The sequence below is a fragment of the Asterias amurensis genome, chromosome 8 (genome assembly GCF_032118995.1).
Source record: "Asterias amurensis chromosome 8, ASM3211899v1".
NCBI classification, from domain to species: Eukaryota; Metazoa; Echinodermata; class Asteroidea; order Forcipulatida; family Asteriidae; genus Asterias; species Asterias amurensis.
The window spans coordinates 6,375,739-6,389,987 of NC_092655.1; positions in this window are offsets into that span (position 1 = coordinate 6,375,739).

The following is a 14,249-nucleotide window of genomic DNA, read 5'->3' on the forward strand; positions in this document are numbered from 1 at the left end:
GGGTGTTTTTTCTTTCGTTACTATCTCGCAACTTCGATGACCGGTTGAGCTCAAATTTTCACAGGTTTGTGATTTCATGCATAATTATGTTGAGATACGCCAAGTGAGAAGACTTGTCTTTGACAATTATCAATAGTGTCCAGTGTCTTTACAACTAAACGGTTGATTACACAACCCCAAACCAATGATCAAAAAACAGTACTCGTTATAGGGATGTGATGTTAATACTAATAGAGTTCACCATATTGATTACTCTATGGTTTCACTGATGATCGCTGGTCTAAATTCAAACCATTCTGCACTTTGTATAGATGTATGGCTCTCGTTATAGGATTTAGTGGCGGTGCCTTTTGTCGTCTGGACGGCCGGGCGAGGTCAGCAGATGGGTCGCGAGGGTGAGAGGACATTCACGCCCAGGGCGCGATTTCACTGGAAACTGCTAAGCAGAAAATATAATGCTAAACAAGTCTGTTAAAAAGCAAATATGACAGGGCGCCAGTTGAAACAGCTAAGCAAGTTGTTACTGTTGTAAAATCAAATTGGGCCCAATATGTTGGCAAGAGAAATAAAAAACAGTACAAAACAAAAAAATTAAATAGCAAACAAACACACGAACAAACGCCCAACAAACAATGACAGAGACAAAGGCACACAAAATAGACTTTCAGAAAAATACATGTTATTATGATTTTGTTTTCAAATTGTTGTTTTCTAAAACCTGATTTGATTAAGAGTTTGGTTGGTTTGCGCAACCAACAAGTCACACCATCAACATCTGAAAACACAGAACAATTGTGTAATCTTTTACAAAGTTTTGGGGAGGTCTCAAAATCTGTACAAGCTTAAAACTGTCTAGGGACTAACTTAAGAACTCAAACTAGAGTATGACAGAGACTAATACACACAAAATAGACTTTCAGAAAAATACATGTTTTTATGATTTTGTTTTCAAATTGTTGTTTTCTAAAACCTGATGTGATTAAGAGGTTGGGTGGATTGCGCAACCAACAAGTCACACCAACAACATCTGAAAACACAAAACATTATGTAATCTTTTACAAAGTTTTGGGGAGGTCGTCAAATCCGTACAAGCTTAAAACTGTCTAGGGACCAACTTAAGAACTCAAAATAGAGTATTAGTCCGAGCCGATTTTCTTTACCATACCGCCCAGGTAGTAGTTCAAAAGCAGGACATTTGTTGCTTTTTATGTATGATATTTATGGTTAGGCCTACATAGGCTATAAATGAATGAAATAACTGCATCATGAATATGAAAATGTATTGTAATGTTGTCCCCCATCAGAGTTAAACATAGTTCATTACCAAACGACTTAGGTGCTAAACCATTTATGTCACACATTGCATTGCACTGGTGAGGTTACCAGAATGCTGAAATATATTTATTTATAAGAACTCATAATTGTTTGTTATCTTTGTGACATGTTGTCATGCATTGTCCTTATTTCGATTGCAACAATCGAAACAAGCCCGATATGAACGTGACTTAAAGGCAATGATGGACACTATTGGTAATTACTCAAAATAGTTTTTAGCATAAAAACTTACTTGGTAACCAGCAAAGGAGATCTGTTGATATTATACAACATTGTGAGAAACGGCCCCATCTGAAGTAACGTAGTTTTTGAGAAAGAGGTAATTTCTCACTCAAATAACAAAAATGACTTCTGAAAGCACACACATTTAGTTTCACAGATTTGTTTTGTGTGTGTTGGGATACACCAAGTGAGAATACTAGTCTTTGACAATTATTACCAAAGGCGTCAAGTGCCTTTAAGATCCTGGAAAAACATAATCAGTTTTGATTATTTTATCTGGAAACAATGACTACCGAATTTAATAGTTTTCACAGGTGGTTTGTTCCAGACGAAGGGAAAACATGTTCTCTTCCAGAACACAATGATGTTAATTATCCTTTGTATCCTATGACAGTAGTTAATGTAAATTATAGACCAAGATCTATCTAGATATTGTATATGCCTAATGCTCATTCTATAGAATGATGTAAATATTATTTGAAAATATTCAATAAAAGTATTGTAAAAAATATAAAAAAAACAAGAAATTAGTGGAGTTGTCATGAAAATACTCACAAATCGTCTTTTAGTCGTGCAAACATTTGTTCTTCTTCAAACCGATGTTCTTTTAATGCTGATGAAAGTTGTGCACTTTAAGGGTGATCAAATCCCATGGTTTGTGGTTCTTGGTGATCCCTCGTATACATAGTTGATAAAAACAGAGACTGCCACCAGTGCGAGTTAGGGAGGCCACTGAATGATTTTCTTCATCCATGATTTAATTTCTGAATTATAGGAACCGAATATTCTGCCCCCTTTCACCAGACCTATCTTTTGAAACCAAACCAAACTGTTTTCTGATCCCCGGTTCGAACCACGTCGGTGTACTTTGTGGATTGGGTTTTCAGAAAACATCAGACAATGCATTTTGTGGAAATGCAATTCGAAAAGCTGGAAAACAAAGTTCGTAACGAAGTTTTGTTGTAGTTGTTGGTGTTGGTGTCGTTGTTGTTGGTGTTGTTGTTGTGGTTGTTGTTGTTGTTGTTGTTGTTGTTGTTGTTGTTGTTGTTGTTGTTGTTGTTGTTGTTGTTGTTGTTGTTGTTGTTGTTTTTCTCATGAAGATGGTCGGTTTGGCGCAGTTGTATATTGACTGGCCTTCCATCTCTAGGACCCCGGTTCGAATCACGTCGGTGCACTATTGGGTTTTCAGTTCATGTAACTATTAATCCGACTGCGTGTGTTTTCCTGGAATAATCATGTTTTGCATCGGGGATAAATAATATTTTGTTTTGTTTTACCCATACACCAATGTGTGTCAGCAATGCATGTACTTCCCCTGCGAAAACAATATCACAGGCATATTACTCGGGTGTGATTCGAACCCACGACTCTTGTAATTCTAGAGCAGTGTCGACCAACTATACCCTGTAGCTAGAGACAGTTCGCATCGGGGTTTCCTCCCTTATCTAAACCTGAAACTTCCTTCCTCTGTTGTCTCCTCTCTATTGGGTTCTTGGCTATCAGTTCGCTTTTCTGAGAGCCCGTGGCTTGTCATTCAGACAAATGAAATGAGATGAAATGAGGGCATACTGATAGAAACGTCGAAGAATTACCGGTTCTGGTGGAATCACACAACTCGAAGAGCAATCATTTTATGATGATGTTACCGTAACCCGTGCTTTTTATTTTGCTATTTTGGTTATTTTTATAATTACAACACTTCATCTTAAATTGAATCGTTGACACATAGACCTATTCAACAATTTTTCATTTATTTCAAAAACATAAAATATCATATAAAATTTTAAAAGACTTGTTATCACCATGAGAACTTAAACTATCAACTCAAATTGAGCACTATTAAAGTCGTTAACCCTGACAGTTACCATCGACAATTAAACCAACGACTTTCCCCACCAGTCACGATTTTCCCAGTATTTTTGGGTCAGGAAGCAACCGTTAGAAATGTTATCATCCAAACACCATTGGCCAACGTAAATACAAATTGTCCCAACTTTCATGGAGGTATGCAACCGGGGCGATAAAGCCGTGAGGCTGGCGAGGTGACAGCCTCTCGCTTCACGCACCAACGAGCGTGAAATCAACGGTTGACACAACGAGACGGCGGCGGGGGAGGTGGCAATCACACGGCGAACAAGTGGCCGTGGGATAGTCGCTCTGGCCGGTCGCTCAAGCTTGACGCTGGATAGGGTAAATCTAAAAATAAAAAAAGAAGCAAATTACTATATTCTTAGTTGAAAGCTGCCGCTGAAAGGTGATACAAACGAACGTTAAGTTACCAAGTATTGTGAGACAGAAGACAACAAACGAAATGAAGACTACAGGAACAAGCTGCTCGAAACGTAGAAAAAGAACCCTTAAAAACTTCAGTGGGTCTACAGAAACTGAGAGAAAGGACCTACAATTTAGCCTTGGTATTGCAATCGTATGAAACAAATCATCTTTGTCAGTCACATCGAGTAGGCCTATCCCAGCGAAGACGCGTTGTTCTTTGTCAGTCCTCAGTTACAAGAAGTAGAAGGGATGCTTTACAATAATGCTAAATAATTTTGTCTGCTAGGAAAAACTGAGCAGGATACCAGTTACATCTGGCACACATAAAGTAGTATTTGATCTGGTAACCTTGTTTTTGTAAGCATTATTTTGTTGTGCTAAGTAACCTTTTATGCTTACGAAGTGTGAACCTTCTTTGTGCGTTAACTGATTGCGTGTATTAAATGAGTATTGTTTTCTCTGTTTTGACGTCAAGATATGAAGTATTGTTCTCCACTTTGAGAGCAACCGATTACGTATTTTCCTTTGGTCACAATGTGCCCGGTTTAGTTTTTATAGGCTACGCACTTTCTCAAGCAGGTTAAGTTCACCTAAACCAAAATGCCAAAGTGAATACCAAACTTTGCAGCTTCTTCAACCTTACACACTTTCTAAATCAAACAAAAATTCACCCAAATCAAAATGCCTTAATTGTTATTAGGCCTGGCCTAGTATAACATAAGTGAACAAAAAAACTTTGAAACTTCTTCCCAAAGTCATACTTCAGGAGTCATTCTCCCAATAAGAGTCACATTTGGGCATCGTAAATAACTTTGTAAGCTTAAAAGAAAGTTTGTTCCCTTGGCATCTAAATCTGTGATGGCTTCATCGGGCAGAGACCCAACATGCCTAAACTCGCCGAGTTTCTTTACCCCCAAACGATGCCGTGCAATCCAGCACGCTGCCAGCCCGTTTATTTGTCTTAAAACGCCGGTCTATGTGCCTTGATTGGGGGGAACATGTTAGCGGTTCATAAACACTGGATCTCGACTGAAACAAAATTAATAGTTTTCCCGTTGACCCCAACTGGTTAAGGAGACAGACAAGACTCTGATGAAGAATGTGTCTCGCTGTTGGTGGTTTTTCCTGTCTTGAGGGTAAAGGGGGGGGGGGGGGGTTCTCAAGACGTAATGATGGACGGTCCCCTCACTATAGCATTACAATGGGGTGATGGATTCTAGATTCAACGTGGATTTAGGTTTTTGTGTCTTTACGAGCTTGAGCTGGTTCAAATGTGTGTTGTGTGTTATACAGGTGGTCATCGCTTCTAATTAAGCTTTAAAATGGTATTATATTAAAGGCACTGGACCTGTCTCGTAATTGTCAAAGACCAGTTTTCTTACTTGGTGTATCTCAACATATGCATAAAATAACAAAACTGTGAAAATTTTGGTTCAATTGGTCATCGAAGTTGCAAGAGAGCTATGAAAGAATAAAAAACCTTTTGTACAAAATGTGTTTACTTTCAGATGCCGAAAAAGGCTCAGATTCATATTATAGGTGTGAAATTATACTTCTTTCTCCCAAAGTATGTTAACTTCAGAGGGAGCCGTTGTTCACAATGTTTTATACTATCAACAGCTCTCGTAACCTTTTTTTGCTGATGATTATTTTGAGTATTAGTATCCAGTGACCATTTGGAAATCACTCTTAATGTGTGAGCTTGGAATGTGTTTTTAAATTGTGAACTAAAAATGCTATTGTAGTTGGACCGCAATTTTTTAATGTTTTTAAATAACCAAAAGGAATGTCAATAACAATTTTCTTGGTTAGAAGTAAAGCTAGGTGGCAGCAGACTTACCAGGTAAATTTCCATCGATAACAAAGATCTGAGCAAGCGTACATTGCTGAGAACAATGGATTTACCAGGGCCCAATTTCATAGAGCTGCTTAGCACAAAATTTGCTTAGCATGAAAATGTTTGCCTTGATAAAAACAGGATTACCAACAAAATTTCCACGTGATTTTCAGGATAAGCAAAAAACAGCTGAATACCTGTAACAAGCAATATGCAACAAATGAAAATTTGGTTGGTACTCCTGTTTTTATCAAGGAAGAAGTTTCATGCAAAGCAACTTTTTATGCTAAACAGCTCTACGAAATTTGGCCCTGGTAAGTTTGCTGCCACCAATAGTGTCCCCAAATGTCTTCAACTGAGAACGGCTAAAAAAAACGAAGTTATACGCTACGTTCATTATCCTTGAAAAAACCCAAATCAGATGTTTCTATTTTACTGTAAAACCCCCTTTAATATAAATATCAACGCGCCATCTTAAAGTCATCATTGAAAGCAAGTGCAATATGGCCTTTCTCATGGCTCTATGCAGACGTCATTTATTTAGGGGGATTTCGCGTTGTTATGACAAGGGGATAATGAAAATGATAAGGGAGCGGGGTCAGCAAAGGTCATGAACTACATCCGCCTGGAAAATTTGCTTCTCGCCAAATTGAGCTGTGAAATTTATGTAGCGAGATAGAACTGGGGACTGTCGAGAATTTATGGGCTTGTGCGGCTAGCGGTTGTGGTGGTGTGTGTAACTGCGTCAACATCCAACAGTTGTACCCCCCAACCATACCCCCCCCCCACAAAAACCCCCAAATAAAACAACGTCTCTTCTTTCGTTGAAACGAAATATGGCAGTGTCAATTTTCGGCATTTGTTTGTTGTTTTGTTTTGTTTTTTGTTTGTTGGGTTGTTTGTTTGTTTGTTTGTTTGTTTGTTTGTTTGTTTTTTTGTTTGTTTGTTTGTTTGTTTGTTTGTTTGTTTGTTTGTTTGTTTGTTTGTTTGTTTGTTTGTTTGTTTGTTTGTTTGTTTGTTTGTTTGTTTGTTTGTTTGTTTGTTTGTTTGTTTGTTTGTTTGTTTGTTTGTTTGTTTGTTTGTTTGTTTTGTGTTTGTGCTAGTACTGTGCTATTTCTTTCCATTTATAAGCTTGTGGTACGGGGACAAAAAAATAATGTTTTTGTGTGCCTGTGAAAAAGGGCGTTCAGCCCCCTCCGCCCTTCCTTGGAGACCGGGGGGGGGGGGTAACGACGTAATCTGATATTTTGTTTAATGATTGCGAATCCTGTACTTTAAGCTAATGGGCGACCTTTATAGTATTTTGTCAGTAGAGAACATAATTCACACTATAAACTGACCACGAAGGAAGGAAAATGGTGTGTTCCAAACAATATGGTGAATTACCAAAGTGAATTACCAAACTGGTGAAATTTAAAACCTAATCGGTTATCGGAGTCGATTGAATAAAATAACCCATCATAATGTTCACTGGTTGTAAACATTGGGTTCCTGATCGATCGAGAGATGAAATTCTATTGCATATACTCATTGCTAAAAAAACAAATCCGGTACTGAATTTTAGGCACTGTTTTCTCAGGGGAGGTTTTCCACCATGAACATCTTCAAGGTTTACAATGTGTAGGTTGTCTTCAAATTTGTGTTAAGACATGAACATATTAACGTGTGAACATCACTTGATATCGTTCCTATTTTTTCTTTTAAACAATCTTCAAAACAATCATCCCAAACAACGGCATAACGACTTTGTCAATAAATGTCAACAGAGGGCTCCAACACATTTTCCAACCATGTTTCCACCTCGTACGCTCTACACAACCCCGACCCTGGGGACGAGGTTTTTCCAAGCACCCGCACATGCGCATGTGTAAGACTGGATTTCCAACAAGGCAACCATGGGATGAAACGTGAGTAAGCTAAGGTCATATTATGTCTTTTATTTCTTCATTTACAACAACTTTTTCTTCTTTTAAATGAATTTAACGAATCTGCAGGTATTTCTTGTTTGAAAATTCGAATTGATACTCTTGTATAGCGTCTGAGAGTTCCACAAATTATGAGCTTCCCGTTGGTCAAACGGGAAAATGTTTTTTAAAGATGGCGATTTTACCCGCCGTCGTCACATGTTTTGAGCATTCACAGTCTAGTCTCGAGGGAAAACATTCTGTATCTAAAATGACTAGGTCTGTTATTTTTCTAGAAATCCGTACATTCAAGAACATACACTCACAAACAAACAGTTAACAAAAATCATCATTTACACTACAAATACTTTATTTACTCTATTGGATTGTTTTGTTTATTTGTTTGGATTTGATAATAATAATAATAAAGTGAATTGAATTGGAACTAACTTTCCGTATGGCGCCACCACTTCTTCACAAAAAGGGGTATTTCATTGAGGAAAGTTAGATATATTATTTCATATCGAATAAAAAAAAATTGTAAATAAACATGAGTGAAAAAGTGAAGGCGTGTGCTGATGACGATACGCAAAAGGTATCTGAGCGTTAAAGGCACTGGCTGGACACTATTGGTAAATGTCAAAGACTAGCCTTCACAGTTGGTGTATCTCAACATATGTCGGTCACCTCGTACCCAAGTCACTTTGTACCCAAGTAACTTTATACCCAAGTCACTTTATACCCAAGTCATTTCGTACCCAAGTCACTTCATACCCCAATTGGCTAACTCTGGGAGCAGTGGACGGCCTTCATTATTTTCTTTCCAGGGTTCGACCTTAACGCTGGTCCGCTGGCCAAACTGCAGTAGAAATCGCGGCGGACCAGCTGAAACACCTTGCCAACTGGTCCGGCTGACCAGTCAAAAATATCGGCAGCGGTACTACAGAACTATGACTATTATTTAAATATTTTTAGGCTCGAATAAAACATAAAAACATTCATTCAAGGTTTGGATAAAACGTAAAAAAATCACCCGAAGTGCCGCTGAACGCTGGCAAACTTCCCACGATAACACATACACATGTACACACAGCGCAAAATCCCATCATGCAACGCAAATGCTTGTAGTCTTCGTAGTAAGAAACATTGATCGCTAGAGGGCGTTTCAGACTATTCGATAGCGTGAGAATAGACGCCCTCTATTGGTGAAAGTACGCGATAGCTTACAAAACTAGCTTTAATTGCCTTGACAAAAGACCACAAAGCAAAACACATTCTGTCAGCAGCAGCATGGTCGTCGTCAACAGAGCAGATTTCCGTGTGGGGAAAAGAGTCTAGCGTGTTTACGAAAAACGAGCGAGACGGTGAGGCTTCATTGAACAAAAATTATAAAGTTAGGATACTCTGGATGAGCAAAAAGGAGTATTTAATTGGGATTAGTATGGTTCTTCCGTCCTGATTTTGCTTAATTCTTTTGTTATTTGGGGCTTGTTTTTTTTTTGCGGGCGATCGTTGGGCGATCTAGTTTTGCTCCATGGTTTTATTGGTCAAATATAATGCGCGGTTGCTTCGGTTTTGCGGGTTCAAATTTCAAGAAATACTTGGGTTCTCGAATGCGACACCTCCATGGTTTAACAAAGGCGCAGTTGTTTTTGCTGCTTTTAAATGAATTTTTTCTTACTAAAACAGACGCCGGCACCGACCATTCCGTACACATAATTAAAAAAATACCGTAACACGCCGTATGCTTCTCCATGGATGTTGCAACTATTTTGATGTCTACTTTTTGTTGGTTTTTTTTCTGGACGAAAGTGGGAAGATTTTGGGAACTTCGGTTATCGGTACGATGTATTGTGTTTATGAATACTTAATATTAAAAGTACAAACAGGCAATGTTTATACATGATAAAATAACTTAAGCGATCGCACGTAAACCCTCCCCACTGTAGATTTGAAGGCAATACATAAAAAGTTAATATTTTTAACAGTCGGTTTTAAAGTGTTTTTTTTGTTAAGTAAAACAATAAAAACAAATTCATACAAATTAATGTTCTTCGTACTTGAGAATACTTCGATGTCCAATGCTTACAATAAACCGTAGACTAAAAAATTACCTAAATAAAGATCATGTTAAATTTTCCAATTTGCTCTCACAAATAATTTGACCTGTTTTTAAATTAATTTTAGTAAGATTATTGTTATTACTTTTTTTAAAGAAAAAATACTCTCAAATTAGTGAGCCCCCTTACGAACACAATAACTTGGTACACATAAATAAAGTATGGCTTCCAGTGCAGTTAAGTTGACGTTGCAATTCATGTTGAATTTTGAAATAGCGGCGATTAAAAATCGAGCAGTTGGTATACAACAGTATTTTTTTAGTTAAAAAAACATACAAAAAATTTGACGGACCTGTCAAAAGCCTGGCGGACCAGTGAAAAATCAAGCCAACTGGTCCTGCTGGCCAGTTGAAAAAAAAGTTAAGGGCAACCCCTGCTTTCATGTGGACATTGACACTAATTATATTTCACGGGCTCTGTTCTTGACTTGTCCGACGGAGAATATATAGCACTCATTGAGGGCATATTTTACACAAGCTTTTCCTCCGTAAATTACTACAAGTTTTTTGTTAAACTCTCCTAAAAAGTGAATGTTTTATTTACTGATAACCAGTGCTGATAACAAAAACAATCCCCCACTTTGGTTTAAAAAAAAACCTGAAGGTTTGTTTCAAATCATTTCTTTCGATCATGATTTCTACCTCCATGCTTTGATCGTCTCAACTGCATGGTCTCAACAACCGTACAATTCATTCACATATGACGTGACTTGTAGTACGAAGTGACTTGGGTACAAAGTGACTTGGGTACGAAGTGACCTACATTCATCTCAACATATGCATAAAATAACAAACTTGTAAAAATTTGAGCTCAATCAGTCATCGAACTTTCAAGATAACAATGAAAAAAAAACACCCTTGTCACACAAAGTTGTGTGCGTTTAGATGGATGATTTTGAGACCTCAAGTTCTAAATCTGAGGTCTCAAAATCAAATTCATGGAAATTTAATTCTTTCTCGAAAACTAAGGCACATCAGAGGGAGCCGTTTCTCACAATGTTTTATTCATGTGTACTATCAAACCTCTCCGCATTACTCGTCACCGAGAAAGGTTTTATGCTAATAATTATTTTGAGCGATTACCAATAGTGTCCACTGCCTTTAAAGTTGATAGGCCTACCTACTCTTTATTTGTTTTTTTTGAAATCATAAAAGGATGTATTTATAAAATCTTTTTAATAATAAAACAGGCCTAGTAACAAAGTCACATCGACCATATTTGGTCTGGAGCAGACATAAGGGAGTTTTCATTATCAATGACGGATGGTTCTGCGATGGTGAAAACGATACATGGAGTTAGCTGCGCATGTGTTGAAGACAGATGCCCTCAATTTCTACAACAGTACCTGGGTTGATTCTGCATTGTGCTTGAAACCGACATTTGTCGGTTAAACTTACTGATAAATATTTACACATTTGACCTACAACCTTAACTTTTGGGTACAATGTACAACCGATCTTGCAAATGCGCAGTCTGCATACCGAATTTGCCTGGTTTTTTTATCAACTCACAGTTTGTCGACCTGAAAAATCTGGATACTTGTTACACGGACGGCCATGGTGTAAACCGTCGCAGAACCATCCGTCGTCCTAAACGAAAAAAAACCTATTTGTCACAGTAATACAGGGTTCTGTACAGGGTTAAATTTTGGCTGGGCGCTAAACCAATCCCGCACGATTGTCAAATTGCGCAAACCATTTCTGCATTGTCTTCAAATTGCGCAAACAATTCATGTGCACACAATCGTCAAATTGCGGAAATTATTCCTGTAAACATTTCAGTCGCACTTGCACATTGCAGAGCCTTTTAAATTGTTTGGGTTTCAAGAAATCTTTGAGAAATCTGAATAAAAAAGTAGGTGGCTTTGAGAAATCATAACTTCGTCATGAAAAGTCTGATTTACATGTGGATGGTGTCATTTTGAAGCTAATTACACTCTCCAAAAATGCATTAAGCCCATCACAGTAAAAGTGTAAACTTTACAGCCCATTGGTGGTGGATGGTCACATATATTAACTGTTTGGCTGTTATTTCTTACAGTCAACTATCGACAAAATGAATGGTGCTTTTTACCCTACAAGTGTTAACTGTTCTGAAAGAACAACTGAACATGCTCATGTGACCCCTCCCTTCAGTGTGAAGCATGCAAGCTCAAAGACAAGGAAGGAACAGCGAGTTTACAAACTCAAACTGCTCAGGTGAGTCCATACTTGTATAATCCCCAGCCGTGACACTTGTATCCTTAAAGACACTGGACACTATTGGTAATTGTCAAAGACTAGTCTTCTCACTTGGTGTATCTCAACATATTCATAAAATAACAAACCTGTGAAAATTTGAGCTCAATCAGTCGTCGAAGTTGCAAGATAATAATGAAAGAAAAAAACACCCTAGTCACACGAAGTTGTGTGCTTTTAGATGGTTGATTTCGAGACCTCAAGTTCTAAACTTGAGGTCTCAAAATCAAATTCTCTGAAAATTACTTCTTTCTCAAAAACTGTGGCACTTCAGAGGGAGCCGTTTCTCACAATGTTTTTATACCATCAACCTCTCCCCATTGCTCGTAATCAAGAAAAGTTTTATGCTAATAATAATTTTGAGTAATTACCACTAGTGTCCGCTGCCTTTAAAGACACTGGACACTATTGGTAGTTGTCAAAGACTAGTCTTCTCACTTGATGTATCTCAACATATGCATAAAATAACAAACCTGGAAAATTTGAGCTCAATTGGTCGTCGAAGTTTGGAGATAAAAATGAAAGAAAAAAACACCCTTGTCACACGAAGTTTTGTGTTTTAGATGCTTGATTTCGAGACCTCAAATTCTAAATCTGAAGTCTTGAAAATCAAATTCATGGAAAATTACTTCTTTCTCGAAAACTATGTTACATCAGAGGGATCCGTTTCCCAACATGTTTTTTAACTATCAACAGCTCTCCAATGCTTGTTACCAAGTCAGTTTAATTATATGTTTAAAAATATTTTGAGTAATTACCAATAGTGTCCATTAAGCAAGACACTTAACAATTGATTCGTCCTTCGGATGGGACATAAAGCCGTTGGTCCCAGGTGTTGTGTAATGCATAATTTACATGGTGTGCTAAGGATTGGGTCTCATATTTAAAAAAATCTTTGTCCCACTCACCTTGCAGTAAAAATAATTGGCGATTTGTTTCCTTTGGAAAAGGCGCGTTATAAATAATTTATTTTTATTATGAGTATTTACCAATAGTGTCCACTGCCTTTAAAGATGTTATGTCAGACTTTTGGCCGATTTGACCCCAAAATTTTGATTTAAAATTCAAAAGGTATTTTGATGGGGGTCGAGAAAGTTATAAGCTTTCATTTGAGCCATTGCTCGAAAAAGTCCGCTAATCATTAGTAGCAGTGAAATAAAGTGCTCAAAATTAGTTTTTGTCGGGATCCCGACAATATATTACGTGACCAATTCTCGTTTGTTTTATAAGAAACGTTTTAAATTTTTGTCATGGTTCCTGACCATTAAAAGTAAAAGATAAACTTTTTTTTGTTAGAGCAGGTGATACTCTTTGAAATACCATTCAATAAAAAAAAATCTATTTTTTAATGTTTGGGGCCAAAAATCTGACATAGCATCTTTATTACACATTATCAATATAATATTTAGTTATGTCCAGGATTTTAGGCAGGGGACGTTTTTTATGCGTGAGGGTCGGACATCAACAGAATTGACAAACCCTGCTATTTCTTTACATTTTCAATTTTGTTATTGAAACTTGAATTATAATTATAATTAAATGAATAGCAATGATTCAGAAATTGTCAAAAATTGAAAGTTGGTTTCACACAAGGAAAAAGAGGGAGCACTTCAAAAATGTGTGATTGAAGGAAAAAATTTCCCTGTAGGGGATGGACAAAATGAGACTACTTAATTAAATCAACAAAATTTATCTTGGATGCATGACACCGTTTTTAAAGTGAGGGACAAACGTGAGGGACGGAATTATGCTTACCATCACATTTCACACAAACAACAAGTTTTGAGGAAATGTCTGTCCCTTTTTAAAAGTGAAATAACTAAGCCCCACATCCTCGCTGTCACTCCCCAAAAATCCATTTATTGACACATTTGTCAATTGGTTCCTCTGGTCCTTGGTTGTCAATTGCCTCTGTTGACCTGACACAATTACAAACAATACCTTCAGATGTCACCCCGACCCTTAAAAAGCAAATTAATTTACAGTTTTTAAGGAATTCGTAGAAATTATCCCCCAAAACACCTGCTCATTACCAACTATGCGTGTTATAAAGCCCTCGCTACGAGAAGCCTTGTATTGTTTATCTCTAGAAACTCGTCTTTATGCAATTCCTGCTCATGCACGCTGGGACTGCGAAAAGGCTTATAACATGTACAAGGAACAATATTATATGGGACGAGCCTCTCCTTTTTAGTATTTTCTTCATTTTATTTATGTGGAAATAGGTATAGCACTAAGTATTTAATTAACTGACATCGTTTGGGGGGGGGGGGGCATGTGCATTAGTCTGTTTACAGCAAAGTGTAGATGGTTAGGCAAG